The sequence below is a fragment of the Mauremys reevesii genome, linkage group 17 (assembly GCF_016161935.1).
Source record: "Mauremys reevesii isolate NIE-2019 linkage group 17, ASM1616193v1, whole genome shotgun sequence".
Classification (NCBI taxonomy): domain Eukaryota; kingdom Metazoa; phylum Chordata; order Testudines; family Geoemydidae; genus Mauremys; species Mauremys reevesii.
The window spans coordinates 21,292,508-21,307,255 of NC_052639.1; positions in this window are offsets into that span (position 1 = coordinate 21,292,508).

Consider the following 14,748-nt stretch of genomic DNA (forward strand, 5'->3'; position numbering starts at 1 on the left):
GCTGTCTCCACTGCCTGGGACCTGTGGGGCCCCACCTGCCTCCCCGGGGGAAGAGCCACCTGGGACTGGTGCAGAGGCTGCGCCAGTCTCAGCCACTCACAGGGAACAGTTGGGGAGGGGGAAGGCTCAGCTGGGTCCTGAGAGAGCCTGGCCCCGGTAGGCTCTGCTCCTGCTCCAGCCTGGCTGCTTCCACCACTCCCAAGAGGCCAGAGTTCTCCTGCCCCAGGACCAGTTCTGGCTGCGCTGCCATCTCAGCCTCGCAGCCACAGTCACCTCCCATCAGGGCCGGCTACTGTGGCTGGGGGCTAGGGTTTGGGAGAGTAGGTCTCTAGGGGGTCTGGGTAGGTGCTGGGCACTGGGGGGGGGGAGATCTATGTGTTGGGGGCCTGTCAGGGGGGGAGATCTGTGTGTGTGGGTGCTGGGAAGTGTGGGGGTCTGTGCGGGTCACTGCAGTTGTGGTGGTGGGGGCACTGGACAGTGAGGGATCTGTAGGGGCTCTGGGTGGGAAGGTGTGGGGCACTGTGCAGTTGTGGGAGGGCTGTGGGGGGTCTTCAGCTGGGGGCACTGGTCAGTGAGAGGATCTGTGGGGGTTCTGAGTGGGTGGGGAGTGATCTGGGAGTGCACTGGGCAGGGGGGTTTGTGGGGTCTCTGGATGGTGCAGCACTGGGCGAAGGGAGTCAGCGGGGTTCAGGGCAGGGGATTTGTGGGGGTCTCTGGGTGGTGTGGCACTGGGCCTAGGGAGTCGGAGGGGTGCTGGGCAGGGGTTGGTGGGGTCTCTGGGTGGTGCGCGCTGGGCATAGGGAGTCGGAGGGGTGCTGGGCAGGGGTTTGTGGGGTCTCTGGATGGTGCAGCACTGGGTGAAGGGAGTCAGAGGGGTTCAGGGCAGGGGATTTGTGGGGTCTCTGGGTGGTGTGGCACTGGGCATTGGGATTCCGTGGGGGTCCGGGGAGGGGTTTTGTGGGGGTCTCTGGGTGGTGTGGCGCTGGGCGTAGGGAGTCGGAGGGGTGCTGGGCAGGGGTTTGTGGGTCTCTGGGTGGTGCGGCACTGGGCGAGGGAGTCAGAGGTGCTGGGCAGGGGTTTGTGGGGGTCTCTGGGTGGTGTGGCACTGGGCATAGGGAGCCGGAGGGGTGCTGAGCAGGGGTTTGTGGGGTCTCTGGGTGGTGTGGCACTGTGCGTAGGGAGCCGGAGGGTGCTGGGCAGGGGTTTGTGGGGTCTCTGGGTGGTGTGGCACTGGGCGTAGGAGTCGGAGGGTGCTGGGCAGGGGTTTGTGGGGTCTCTGGGTGGTGTGGCGCTGGGCGTGGGAGTCGGAGGGTGCTGGGCAGGGGTTTGTGGGGTCTCTGGGTGGTGTGGCACTGGGCATAGGGAGCCGGAGGGGTGCTGAGCAGGGGTTTGTGGGGTCTCTGGGTGGTGAGGCACTGTGCGTAGGGAGCCGGAGGGTGCTGGGCAGGGGTTTGTGGGGTCTCTGGGTGGTGTGGCACTGGGCATAGGGAGTCGGAGGGGTGCTGAGCAGGGGTTTGTGGGGTCTCTGGGTGGTGTGGCACTGGGCGTAGGGAGCCGGAGGGGTGCTGGGCAGGGGGTTTGTGGGGGTCTCTGGGTGGTGTGGCACTGTGCATAGGGAGCCGGAGGGGTGCTGGGCAGGGGGTTTGTGGGGGTCTCTGGGTGGTGCGGCACTGGGCGTAGGGAGTCGGAGGGGTGCTGGGCAGGGGGTTGGTGGGGTCTCTGGGTGGTGCGGCACTGGGCGTAGGGAGTCGGAGGGGTGCTGGGCAGGGGGTTGGTGGGGGTCTCTGGGTGGTGTGGCGCTGGGCGAAGGGAGTCAGGGGTACAGGGCAGGGGGTTTGTGGGGGTCTCTGGGAGGTGCGGCACTGGGCGTAGGGAGTCAGAGGGGTGCTGGGCAGGGGGTTTGTGGGGGTCTCTGGGTGGTGTGGCACTGGGCGTAGGGAGCCGGAGGGGTGCTGGGCAGGGGGTTTGTGGGGGTCTCTGGGTGGTGTGGCACTGGGCATAGGGAGTCGGAGGGGTGCTGAGCAGGGGGTTTGTGGGGGTCTCTGGGTGGTGTGGCACTGGGTGTAGGGAGCCGGAGGGGTGCTGGGCAGGGGGTTTGTGGGGGTCTCTGGGTGGTGTGGCACTGCGCGTAGGGAGCCAGAGGGGTGCTGAGCAGGCGGTAGCATAGTGCAGCATGGGCCCACCCCAAGGGGAAGAAGCACAATGGCAGTGCAGGGCTGGGCTGGACAGTGTGGGTCTGGCAGCTCCTGGTTTGTAAACAGGGCCCTTGTACTGGGCTGGGTGGAGTGGGGCTGTCCCTGCCGTGCCATGACTCATATCCCATTGCCCCCAGTCAGCCCCTCGCTCTGAGGACTCTGCCCCCATGTCCCCATTTCCCCCATGGGGACCCACAAATATGTTTAGCACCGGGCCCACAACAGGTTAATCCGGCCCTGTTTGGGGTGCAGGCTCTGGGATGGAGTTGGGGGTGCAGGAGGGTTGCAGGCTATGGGGAGTTTGAGTGACGGGTGCAGGCTCTGACCTGGGGCAGGGGATTGGGGTGCAGGAGGGGGTACAGACATGTGGGCTCTGGGAGGGAGTTACCAAATCAGCACGTTGTATAAGAGAAAGGAGCTGCAGGGATTTCATATAGAGATAGAAAATGATAGAAGACACTTTTACATAGTCAGAATGTGAGAGGCAGAGTTTGAGGGAGGGAGGGAGGGGGCGTCTGTACAATATTTCCCCGCATTCAGGCTCTTGGCTGGAGCAGTAACAGCCCCGCAGCACTTGTACAGGATAGAGAGGAGCCGCGGTGTCTGGGCTTTGACAGTCTGGGAATTGGGCTGCCGGTGCCTTTAAGCCCCAGCCCCAGGACCCGCCCCTGCTCCGGGCTGACACGGGGCACAACTGAAAACAGCCTGTGCCCCCAGCCCCGACACCCCAGATCTGCGAGCCCAGCAGGGGCTCGTCCCGAGGGGCACTGTCCCCACCCCTCCCTAAACGGGGTTTTGTCCCGCACAGGACTGGCAGCGTCTCCCCTGGGCTTAACCAAGCTCCCACCCCCACCCCGATTTTTCCCCTTCAGCCGCTCTCCTGCCGCTGCCTACAGCAGCTTGAACCCTTCTGGCCAGTAAATTTGTGTGCCCCGCTCAGTCCCTGCCAGCCCCCGCTGCGATTTGCCCTTGAGCATTTTAAACGCCCCCAAAGAGCAGGCAGCAAATGGTGAGTAGAAGTGAGGGCAGAGAGAGGGCAGTGGCGACAGCGCAGGTTACTGGGCATGCTCAGTTCGGCCGCGCATGCTCAGTGCAGCCAAAGTAGCAAATCGGGAGTGGTTCATGTTTCTGTCGGTCGGCCGGGCGGCGCGGTTCCTGCCCCGGGGTCTGGCCCCCGGGGTCCGGCCGGGCGGCGCGGTTCCTGCCCCAGGGTCCGCCCCGGGTCCGGCCGGGCGGCGCGTTCCTGCCCCGGCCCCGGGTCCGCCGGGCGGCGCGGTTCCTGCCCCAGGGTCCGCCCCGGGTCCGCCGGGCGGCGCGGTTCCTGCCCCGGGTCCGGCCGGGCGGCGCGGTTCGTGCCCCGGGTCCGGCCGGGCGGCGCGGTTCCTGCCCCGGGGGCCGGCCCCCGGGGACCGGCCGGGCGGCGCGGTTCCTGCCCCGGGGTCCGGCCCCCGGGGGCCGGCCAGGTGGCGCGGGTCCGGCCCCGGGGCCGGCCGGGCGGCGCGGTTCCTGCCCCAGGGTCCGCCGGGCGGCGCGGTTCCTGCCCCGGGGTCCGGCCCCCGGGGTCCGGCCGGGCGGCGCGTTCCTGCCCCGGGTCCGGCCAGGCGGCGCGTTCCTGCCCCGGGTTGGGCCCTGGGTCTGGCCGGGCGGCGCGGTGCCCGCCCCGGGTCCGGCCGGGCGGCGCGGTTCCGGCCCCCGGGGTCCGGCCAGGCGGCGCGGTTCCTGCCCCGGGGTTGGGCCCCTGGGGTCTGGCCGGGCGGCGCGGTTCCTGCCCCGGGGTCCGGCCGGGCGGCGCGGTTCCTGCCCCAGCCCCCGGGGTCCGGCCCCAACATCGGCCCAGTGGCTCCAGTCCCAGCCCCAGCCCAGCTGGGCCCCCACCTCCAGGCAGCACGGTAAGGGAGCGGGTGTTGGATAGAGGGCAGGGGAGTTGGGGGGGTGGATTAGTGTCACTGCGGTCAGAGGGCAGGGAACAGGGGGATTGAACAGGGGCAAGGGTCCATTATACAGTATTGCCACCCTCCCCCACCCCCTGCTGTCCCTCAGAGCCCATTATACAGCAGAGCTGCCCTTCCTCACCCCCACCCTCTGCTGCCCCTAGTGCCCATTATACAGTAGAACCGCCCTTCCCCACCCCCACCCCACCCCCTGCTGCCCCCTAGTGCCTATTACACAGTATAGCCACCCTACCTCACCCCTCGCTCTCCTGTCCCCAGTGCCCATTATACGGTATAGCCGCCCTTCCCGGACCCCACCCTCTGCTGCCCCCTTGTGCTCATGGTACAGTATAGCCACCCTACCCCACCCCTCCCTCTCCTGTCCCCAGTGCTCATGGTACAGTATAGCCGCCCTTCCCGGACCCCACCCTCTGCTGCCCCCTTGTGCTCATGATACAGTACAGCCGCCCTTCCCGGACCCCACCCTCTGCTGCCCCCTTGTGCTCATGATACAGTATAGCCTCCCTTCCCGGACCCCACCCTCTGCTGCCCCCTTGTGCCCATTATACAGTATAACCACCACTCCCCCACCCTCACCCTCTGCTGCCCCTAGTGCATATTATACACTATTGCTGCTCCTCCCCCACCCCACCCTCTGCTGCCCCTAGTGCCCATTATACAGTATAGCCGCCCTTCCCCACGCCCACCCTCGGCTGCCCCAGTGCTCATTTCACAGTATAGCTGTCCCTTCCGACCTGTCACAATCTGGGTCTTGAGGGTACCTGCTCTCTGACAAGGCTCTGATTATACATAGCGCTGTCAAGGAATTGAAAAAATTGTGATTAATTGTGGAATTCATCACACTCTTAGACAATAATAGAATACCATTTATTTTAATATTTTTATGTTTTCAACATATTGAAATATATTAATTTCAACACAGAATACAAATGTATAGTGCTCACTGTATATATATTTGGATTACAAATATTTCTACTGTAAAAAAACAAAAGAAATAATATTTTTCAATTCATCTAATAGAGGTACTGTAGTGCAATCTCTTTATTGTGAAAGTTGAACTTGAAAATGTAGAATTATGTACAAAAAAACTGCACTCAAAACCAAAATAATGAAAACTAGAGTCTAAAGTCCACTGAGTCCTTCTTGTTGTTCAGTCAATCACTGAGACAAAGACATTTGTTTACATATTCAGGAGAAAATGCTGCCTGCTTCTTGTTTATAATGTCACCTGAAAGTGAGAATAGTCAGTCACATGTGACAGTTGTAGCCGACGATGCAAGATATTTACATGCCAGTCGTGCTAAAGATTCATACGTTTCTTCATGCTTCAACCACCATTCCAGTGGACATGCATCCACACAGATGACAAGTTCTGCCTGATAACAATCCAAAGCAGGACAGACCAACACATGTTCATTTTCATCAACTGAGTCAGATGCCAGCAGCAGAAAGTTGATTTTCTTTTTTGGTGGTTTGGGTTCTGTAGTTTCAGAGTGTTGCTCTTTTAAAACTTCTGAAAGAATGTTCCACTCCTCGTCCCTCTCAGATTTTGGAAGACACTTCAGATTCTTAAACCTTGGACGAGTGCTGTAGCTATCTTTAGAAACGTCACATTGGTACCTTCTTCGTGTTTTGTCAAATCTGCAATGAAATTATTCTTAAACAAACATGTCCAGCACATCCAAGGCATCATCTGAGACTGCAGTAAGATGAAATATATGGCAGCATGCAAGTAAAACACAGAGCAGAAGACATACACTTCTTCCCTAAGGAGTTCAGTCACAAATTTAATCAATGCATTTTTTTTAACGAGTGTCATCAGCATGGAAGCATGTCCTCTGGAATGGTGGGCGAAGCAGGAAGGGGCATAAGAATGTTTAGCATATCTAGCATGATGTTGTGAAGGCTAGGACTATAACAGCATTTAAAAGAGAACTGGATAAATTCATGGTGGTTAAGTCCATAAATGGCTATTAGCCAGGATGGGTAAGGAATGGTGTCCCTAGCCTCTGTTCGTCAGAGGATGGAGATGGATGGTAGGAGAGAGATCACTTGATCATTGCCTGTTAGGTTCACTCCCTCTGGGGCACCTGGCATTGGCCACTGTCGGTAGACAGATACTGGGCTAGATGGACCTTTGGTCTGACCCGGTATGGCCTTTCTTATGTTCTTATGTAAATACCTTGTGATGCCAACTACAACAGTCCCATGTGAACACCTGTTCTCACTTGCAGGTGACATTGTAAATAAGAAGTGGGCAGCATTATCTCCCTCAAATGTAAATAAACTTGTTTGTCTTAGCGATTAGCTGAACAAGCAGTGGGACTGAGTGGACTTGTATGCTCTAAAGTTGTACATTGTTTTGTTTTGGAGTGCAATGATGTAACAAAAAAACCCAACATTTGCAAGTTGCATTTTCATGATAAAGGGATTGCACTACCGTACTTTTATGAGGTGAATTTGAATATACTATTTCTTTTGTTTATCATTTTTACAGTGCAAATATTTGTAATAAATAATAATATAAAGTGAGCACTGTATACTTTGTATTCCGTGCTGTAATTGTAATCAATGTATTTTAAAATGTAGAAGAACATCCAAAATATTTAATAAATTTCAATTGGTATTGTATTAACAGTGCGATTAGAACTGTGATTAATCATGATTAATTTTTAAATCACATTTAATTTTTTGAGTTAATCGCGTGAGTTAACTGCGAGTAATCGACAGCCCTAATTGTAAATGTTTTTATGTTCTATGAGAGTCTCTGCCCAGGGTCCCTGTCCCCCAGAGCCCAAGAAAGGGGAATGGAGAAGCTCTTGTTTGAGCAACTGCAATAGGCTTTGCTGCATCTACCTGTTTGCCTAGGATCTCACCTGCTGGGTTGTCTCTCTCCGCAGAGGATGTCACTCTGGACCCAGACACAGCTCACCCCAGTCTGACCCTTTCCAAGGACAGGAGAAGTGTGACAGTCACAAACACAAGGCTGGCTCTGGCCAATGACCCAGGGAGATTCGACATTTACTCCTGCGTGCTGGGCTCTGCTGGCTACATATCAGGGACACATTACTGGGATGTGGAGGTGACCGGCACGGGGGGCTGGGCTCTGGGTGTCACCAGGGAGTCTGCCAGCAGGAAGGGCTGGTTCAATTTCAGTCCTGAGCAAGGCACCTGGGCCATCCAGCTCTCCATGGGCCAGTACCGGGAAGTCACTGCAGAATGGAGCCCGCTGGACCCGCCGCAGAGCCCCAGCAAGATCAGAGTGTATTTGGACTATGAAGGGGGGGATGTGTGCTTCTATGATGCAGACACCATGGCCCCCATCCACGCCTTCACCTCCTCCTTCCAGGGGAAGATCTAGCCGTTCTTCTGGGTCTGGGCTGTAGAGGCTTCCCTTAGACTGTAACCGTAACATGTCTGGATTTTAGCCTATGAGGCAGCATCTCCCGTAAACCCCTCTGTTCTGCCTGCCACGCTGCCCCTTGTGCATGTATGGGACATGCCCCCTAATAAAACCAAGCAGCCGCTACCTCCTCCTTCCCCTTAATTGCCGTCTCTGCCACGATGCTTCCAGAGCTCAGGCTGGCGATCAGGGCAGGAAGGTGATCTGCTGTGACTATGACTCTTCTTCATCTTTCCTATCCTACTCTACCTTCAACTGAAAATAAATGCACCTGGTCCCCCTGGAGCTAGCTAAGCTGGTCCAATCCTTCCCTGCACTGTGGAGATATGAGAAGTCTGGCTTAGCACAAACATTCCTTGTTTCATTCTAGAGGGAATTGATATAGATAACATGGCAATGGGGTATAGGGTATAAACTGGCAATAAATATGCTGAGGCTGGAAATAAGGAGTGAGGTTCTGGAACAGCCTCCCAGCTGGAATCGGGGGGAACAAGCTATTCAAGAAGAGATTGTGAAAAATTGTGAACAAGATTATATAAGGGTGGCATAGGTTTATTCCCCACTCTGAACTTTAGCGTTCACAAGATGGGGACCTGCATAGGCTTCTCTAAACTAAAATCCTAGTTTAGATCTGGTAAACGCTGCCACCAGCCAAGTTTTTAGTGTCTGGCACACTCCCTGTTCCCCCAGAACTTTCCCTGGGAACACAGATCCAAACTCCTTGAATCTCAACACAAAGGAGAATAAACCATTCCCCTCCACCTTCTTCCCCCCTCCCCTAGCCGTTAGGAGAGACCAATACAGATTCAAACACCTTGAATCAAAACAAAGAGGGATTCACTTTTCCCCCTCCTCTTCCCCTGAAAATCCAAACAAGGGAAGAAATCAATCAAGTTCTAAAAAGAAAAGATTTTATTAAAGAAAGGAAAAAAAGTACACTATCTCTGTATTACCAGGATGCAAAAATACAGGGTCTAACTTATAAACCTGGAGAGGCTTCCCCCCCCTCCTCCTTTCTCAGAATAATCAAAATAACAGCAAACAGAAATAAAGATATTTCTTCAGCAAACACACAATTGCAAATGCAGAAATTAATTATAAGACTAATTCGCCTTTCTAATACTCACTATACTGAATAGAAGAAAATACTTCAGGAAACTTTGGAGAACTTGAAGAATATGTCTGGCCTCTCTTAAAACCAAGGAGAGAACGGCAATCCAAACAAAGGACACAGACAAAGACTTCCCTCCACAGGGATTTGAAATTATCTTGTCCCTTGATTGGTCCTCTGGTCAGGTGTTCCTCAGGTTACTGAGCTAGTTAACCCTTTACAGGTAAAAGAGACCTTAACCCTTACTATCTGTTTATGACAAAGGGGTTCTCTGCGATAGCACATACCAAACCTTGTCACCCAGGAGGTCCTTTCCAGTCCAAAGTCCATAGGTGAAAAGCAATGAGCCATGACCTTTAACACATTGGCTGTCTCCCTAATTTTGTTACTAGAGGCAAGGATGCGACCACCTGTCATGGGATAATTACATTTCCGGCGTGTTGAGACGGTACGTGAATGGGTGAGAGCAGATGCTGGATAAGCTGCTGGCTGTTTTTAAGAAACTGTGTAGGCCTATAATGGATGCTGATGGAGGTTGGAAGTAGTCCCTGCCTTCTCCTGTTTTGAGCTTTTGAGAAAACATGGCATGTGGTTGCAATGGCAGATCTTTCCAGGGATCAGTCACCCCTGAGCAGGACTTTCCGGAGTGACCTTAGGTGCCCACCTCAATGAGGATTGGACCATGGTGACTGTGTGTAGGGGTGTATGGACTTGATTGGCCCCAAGGCTATGACGGCAATGTCATAAAGTGGAGTAAGTGAGAGTCACTGCCTAGACCCGTGAGGCAAGGCAGGAGGCCTGTGTGCTTTCCTGGCCCACCAGCTACATCAGAAGGACATACCCCTCTGATCTCCCTCGGCAGGCCTCCTAGGTGGTGACGTTTCTGGTCTTTGGCTCTGCCAATCCGACCAGCCTGGTATTATCCAAGGTCCTGCTATGGGAGTCAAGCGTAACCAGGTCCTCCATTGGCTGCTTCCAGCCCCTGCAGTCACTGTCCTGCAAAGCATGAGGCAAAGATCCCAAGGCCACGAAGCAGAAGACATTCAAATCTTTTATTTTGTTAGGTAGCTGGTTTTACTTTTATTTATGGAAAGATGTTTCCATTCTCTTAGCTTCCAGTTAGAGAGAGAGAGAGAGAGCGAGTGTGTGCGCACGCACGCACGCACCTTTTATTTAGCAAAAAACCAAATACCCATCCCCCGCCCCTTCTCCAAGGCCTCATCCCCCACTCACTCCATCCCCCTTCCCTCTGTCACTCATTCTCCCCACCATCACTCACTGGCTCATTTTCACCCTGCTGGGCAGGGCGGGGGGTTGAGTTGCCGGAGCAGGGGAGGGCTCAGTCTGGGAGTGAGGACTGTGGTGTGGGGCTGGGGATGAGGGATTTGCGGTGTAGGAGGGGGCTCCGAGCTGGGGATGAGAGGTTGGGGTGTGGGGATGAGGGCTCCAGCTGGGGGTGCGGGTTCTGGGGTGAGGCTGGGGATGAGAGGTTTGGGGTGCAGCAGGGGGCTCCGAGCTGGGGATGAGAGGTTGGGGTGTGGGGATGAGGGCTCCAGCTGAGGGTGCGGGTTCTGGGGTGAGGCTGGGGATGAGAGGTTTGGGGTGCAGCAGGGGCTCCAGCTGGGGATGAGAGGTTGGGGTGTGGGGATGAGGGCTCAAGCTGGGGGTGCAGGTTCTGGGGTGAGGCTGGGGATGAGAGGTTTGGGGTGCTGCTGGGGGATACAAGCTGGGGATGAGAGGTTGGGGTGTGGGGGATGCGGGCTCCAGCTGGGGTGCGGGTTCTGGGGTGAGGCTGGGGATGAGAGGTTTGGGGTGCGGCCGGGGCTCCGAGCTGGGGATGAAAGGTTGGGGTGTGGGGTGAGGGCTCCAGCTGGGGTGCGGGTTCTGGGGTGAGGCTGGGGATGAGAGGTTTGGGTGCAGCAGGGGCTCCGAGCTGGGGATGAGAGGTTGGGGTGTGGGGATGAGGGCTCCAGCTGGGGTGCGGGTTCTGGGGTGAGGCTGGGGATGAGAGGTTTGGGGTGCAGCAGGGGCTCCCGGCTGGGGATGAGTGGTTGGGGTGTGGGGATGAGGGCTCCAGCTGGGGGTGCGGGTTCTGGGGTGAGGCTGGGGATGAGAGGTTTGGGGTGCAGCAGGGGGCTCCGAGCTGGGGATGAGAGGTTGTGGTGTGGGTTCTGGAGTGAGGCTGGGGATGAGAGGTTGGGGTGTGGGGTATGAGGGCTCCAGCTGGGGGTGCGGGTTCTGGGGTGAGGCTGGGGAGGAGAGGTTTGGGGTGCAGCAGGGGCTCCGAGCTGGGGATGAGAGGGGGTTGAGGGCTCCAGCTGGGGGTGCGGGTTCTGGGGTGAGGCTGGGGATGAGAGGTTTGGGGTGCAGCAGGGGGCTCCGAGCTGGGGATGAGAGGTTGGGGTGTGGGGATGAGGGCTCCAGCTGGGGTGCGGGTTCTGGGGTGAGGCTGGGGATGAGAGGTTTGGGGTGCGGCAGGGTCTCCGAGCTGGGGATGAGAGGTTGGGGTGTGGGGATGAGGGCTCCAGCTGGGGGTGCGGGTTCTGGGGTGAGGCTGGGGATGAGAGGTTTGGGGTGCAGCAGGGGCTCCGAGCTGGGGATGAGAGGTGGGGGTGTGGGGGATGAGGGCTCCAGCGGGGGGGGCGGGTTCGGGGGTGAGGCTGGGGATGAGAGGTTTGGGGTGCGGCAGGGGGCTCCGAGCTGGGGATGAGAGGTTGGGGTGTGGGGATGAGGGCTCCAGCTGGGGGTGAGGGTTCTGGGGTGAGGCTGGGGATGAGAGGTTTGGGGTGCAGCAGGGGCTCCGAGCTGGGGATGAGAGGTTGGGGTGTGGGGATGAGGGCTCCAGCTGGGGGTGCGGGTTCTGGGGTGAGGCTGGGGATGAGAGGTTTGGGGTGCAGCAGGGGCTCCGAGCTGGGGATGAGAGGTTGGGGTGTGGGGATGAGGGCTCCAGCGGAGGGTGTGGGTTCTGGGGTGAGGCTGGGGATAAGAGGTTTGGGGTGCAGCAGGGGGCTCCGAGCTGGGGATGAGAGGTTGGGGGTTCGGGGATGAGCGCTCCAGCAGTGGGTGCGGGTTCTGGGGTGAGGCTGGGGATGAGAGGTTTGGGGTGCAGCAGGGGCTCCGAGCTGGGGATGAGAGGTTGGGGTGTGGGGATGAGGGCTCCAGCTGGGGTGCGGGTTCTGGGGTGAGGCTGGGGATGAGAGGTTTGGGGTGCAGCAGGGGCTCCGAGCTGGGGATGAGCGGTGGGGGTGTGGGGATGAGGCTCCAGCTGGGGTGGGGGTTCTGGGGTGAGGCGGGGGATGAGAGGTTTGGGGTGCAGCAGGGGGCTCCGAGCTGGGGATGAGAGGTTGGGGTGTGGGCGATGAGGGCTCCAGCTGGGGGTGCGGGTTCTGGGGTGAGGCTGGGGATGAGAGGTTTGGGGTGCAGCAGGGGCTCCGAGCTGGGGATGAGAGGTTGGGGTGTGGGGATGAGGGCTCCAGCTGGGGTGCAGGTTCTGGGGTGAGGCTGGGGATGAGAGGTTTGGGGTGCAGCAGGGGCTCCGAGCTGGGGATGAGAGGTTGGGGTGTGGGGATGAGGGCTCCAGCTGGGGTGCGGGTTCTGGGGTGAGGCTGGGGATGAGAGGTTTGGGGTGCAGCAGGGGCTCCGAGCTGGGGATGAGAGGTTGGGGTGTGGGGATGAGGGCTCCAGCTGGGGTGCGGGTTCTGGGGTGAGGCTGGGGATGAGAGGTTTGGGGTGCAGCAGGGGCTCCGAGCTGGGGATGAGAGGTTGGGGTGTGGGGATGAGGGCTCCAGCTGGGGTGCGGGTTCTGGGGTGAGGCTGGGGATGAGAGGTTTGGGGTGCAGCAGGGGCTCCGAGCTGGGGATGAGAGGTTGGGGTGTGGGGATGAGGGCTCCAGCTGGGGTGCGGGTTCTGGGGTGAGGCTGGGGATGAGAGGTTTGGGGTGCAGCAGGGGCTCCGATCTGGGGATGAGAGGTTGGGGTGTGGGGATGAGGGCTCCAGCTGGGGTGCGGGTTCTGGGGTGAGGCTGGGGATGAGGTTTGGGGTGCAGCAGGGGCTCCAGCTGGGGATGAGAGGTTGGGGTGTGGGGATGAGGGCTCCAGCTGGGGTGCGGGTTCTGGGGTGAGGCTGGGGATGAGAGGTTTGGGTGCAGCAGGGGCTCCGAGCTGGGGATGAGAGGTTGGGGTGTGGGGATGAGGGCTCCAGCTGGGGTGCGGGTTCTGGGGTGAGGCTGGGGATGGCTCCAGCTGGGGGTGCGGGTTCTGGGGTGAGGCTGGGGATGAGAGGTTTGGGGTGCAGCAGGGGCTCCGAGCTGGGGATGAGAGGTTGGGGTGTGGGGATGAGGGCTCCAGCTGGGGTGCGGGTTCTGGGGTGAGGCTGGGGATGAGAGGTTTGGGGTGCAGCAGGGGCTCCAGCTGGGGATGAGAGGTTGGGGTGTGGGGATGAGGCTCCAGCTGGGGTGCAGGTTCTGGGGTGAGGCTGGGGATGAGAGGTTTGGGGTGCAGCAGGGGCTCCGAGCTGGGGATGAGAGGTTGGGGTGTGGGGATGAGGGCTCCAGCTGGGGTGCGGGTTCTGGGGTGAGGCTGGGGATGAGAGGTTTGGGGTGCAGCAGGGGCTCCGAGCTGGGGATGAGAGGTTGGGGTGTGGGGATGAGGGCTCCAGCTGGGGTGCGGGTTCTGGGGTGAGGCTGGGGATGAGAGGTTTGGGGTGCAGCAGGGGCTCAGCTGGGGATGAGAGGTTGGGGTGTGGGGATGAGGGCTCCAGCTGGGGTGCAGGTTCTGGGGTGAGGCTGGGGATGAGAGGTTTGGGGTGCAGCAGGGGCTCCGAGCTGGGGATGAGAGGTTGGGGTGGGGATGAGGGCTCCAGCTGGGGTGCGGGTTCTGGGGTGAGGCTGGGGATGAGAGGTTTGGGGTGCAGCAGGGGCTCCGAGCTGGGGATGAGAGGTTGGGGTGTGGGGATGAGGGCTCCAGCTGGGGTGCGGGTTCTGGGGTGAGGCTGGGGATGAGAGGTTTGGGGTGCAGCAGGGGCTCCGAGCTGGGGATGAGAGGTTGGGGTGTGGGGATGAGGGCTCCAGCTGGGGTGCGGGTTCTGGGGTGAGGCTGGGGATGAGAGGTTTGGGGTGCAGCAGGGGCTCCGAGCTGGGGATGAGAGGTTGGGGTGTGGGGATGAGGGCTCCAGCTGGGGTGCGGGTTCTGGGGTGAGGCTGGGGATGAGAGGTTTGGGGTGCAGCAGGGGCTCCGAGCTGGGGATGAGAGGTTGGGGTGTGGGGGATGAGGGCTCCAGCTGGGGTGCAGGTTCTGGGGTGAGGCTGGGGATGAGAGGTTTGGGTGCAGCAGGGGCTCCAGGCTGGGGATGAGAGGTTGGGGTGTGGGGGTGAGGGCTCCAGCTGGGGTTGCGGGTTCTGGGGTGAGGCTGGGGATGAGAGGTTTGGGGTGCAACAGGGGGCTCCGAGCTGGGGATGAGAGGTTGGGGTGTGGGGATGAGGGCTCCAGCGGGGGGTGCGGGTTCTGGGGTGAGGCTGGGGACGAGAGGTTTGGGGTGCAGCAGGGGCTCCGAGCTGGGGATGAGAGTTTGGGTTGTGGGGTTGAGGGCTCCAGCTGGGGGTGCGGGTTCTGGGGTGAGGCTGGGGATGAGAGGTTTGGGGTGCAGCAGGGGGCTCCGAGCTGGGGATGAGAGGTTGGGGTGTGGGGATGAGGGCTCCAGCTGGGGGTGCGGGTTCTGGGGTGAGGCTGGGGATGAGAGGTTTGGGGTGCAGCAGGGCGCTCCGAGCTGGGGATGAGAGGTTGGGGTGTGGGGTGAGGGCTCCAGCTGGGGTGCGGGTTCTGGGGTGAGGCTGGGGATGAGAGGTTTGGGGTGCAGCAGGGGCTCCGAGCTGGGGATGAGAGGTTGGGGTGTGGGGTGAGGGCTCCAGCTGGGGTTGGGGGTTCTGGTGTGAGGCTGGGGTTGAGTGGTTTGGGGTGCTGCTGGGGGCTCCGTGCTGGGGATGAGAGGTTGGGGTGTGGGGATGAGGGCTCCAGCTGGGGGTGCGGGTTCTGGGGTGAGGCTGGGGATGAGAGGTTTGGGGTGCGGCAGGGGCTCCAGGCTGGGGATGAG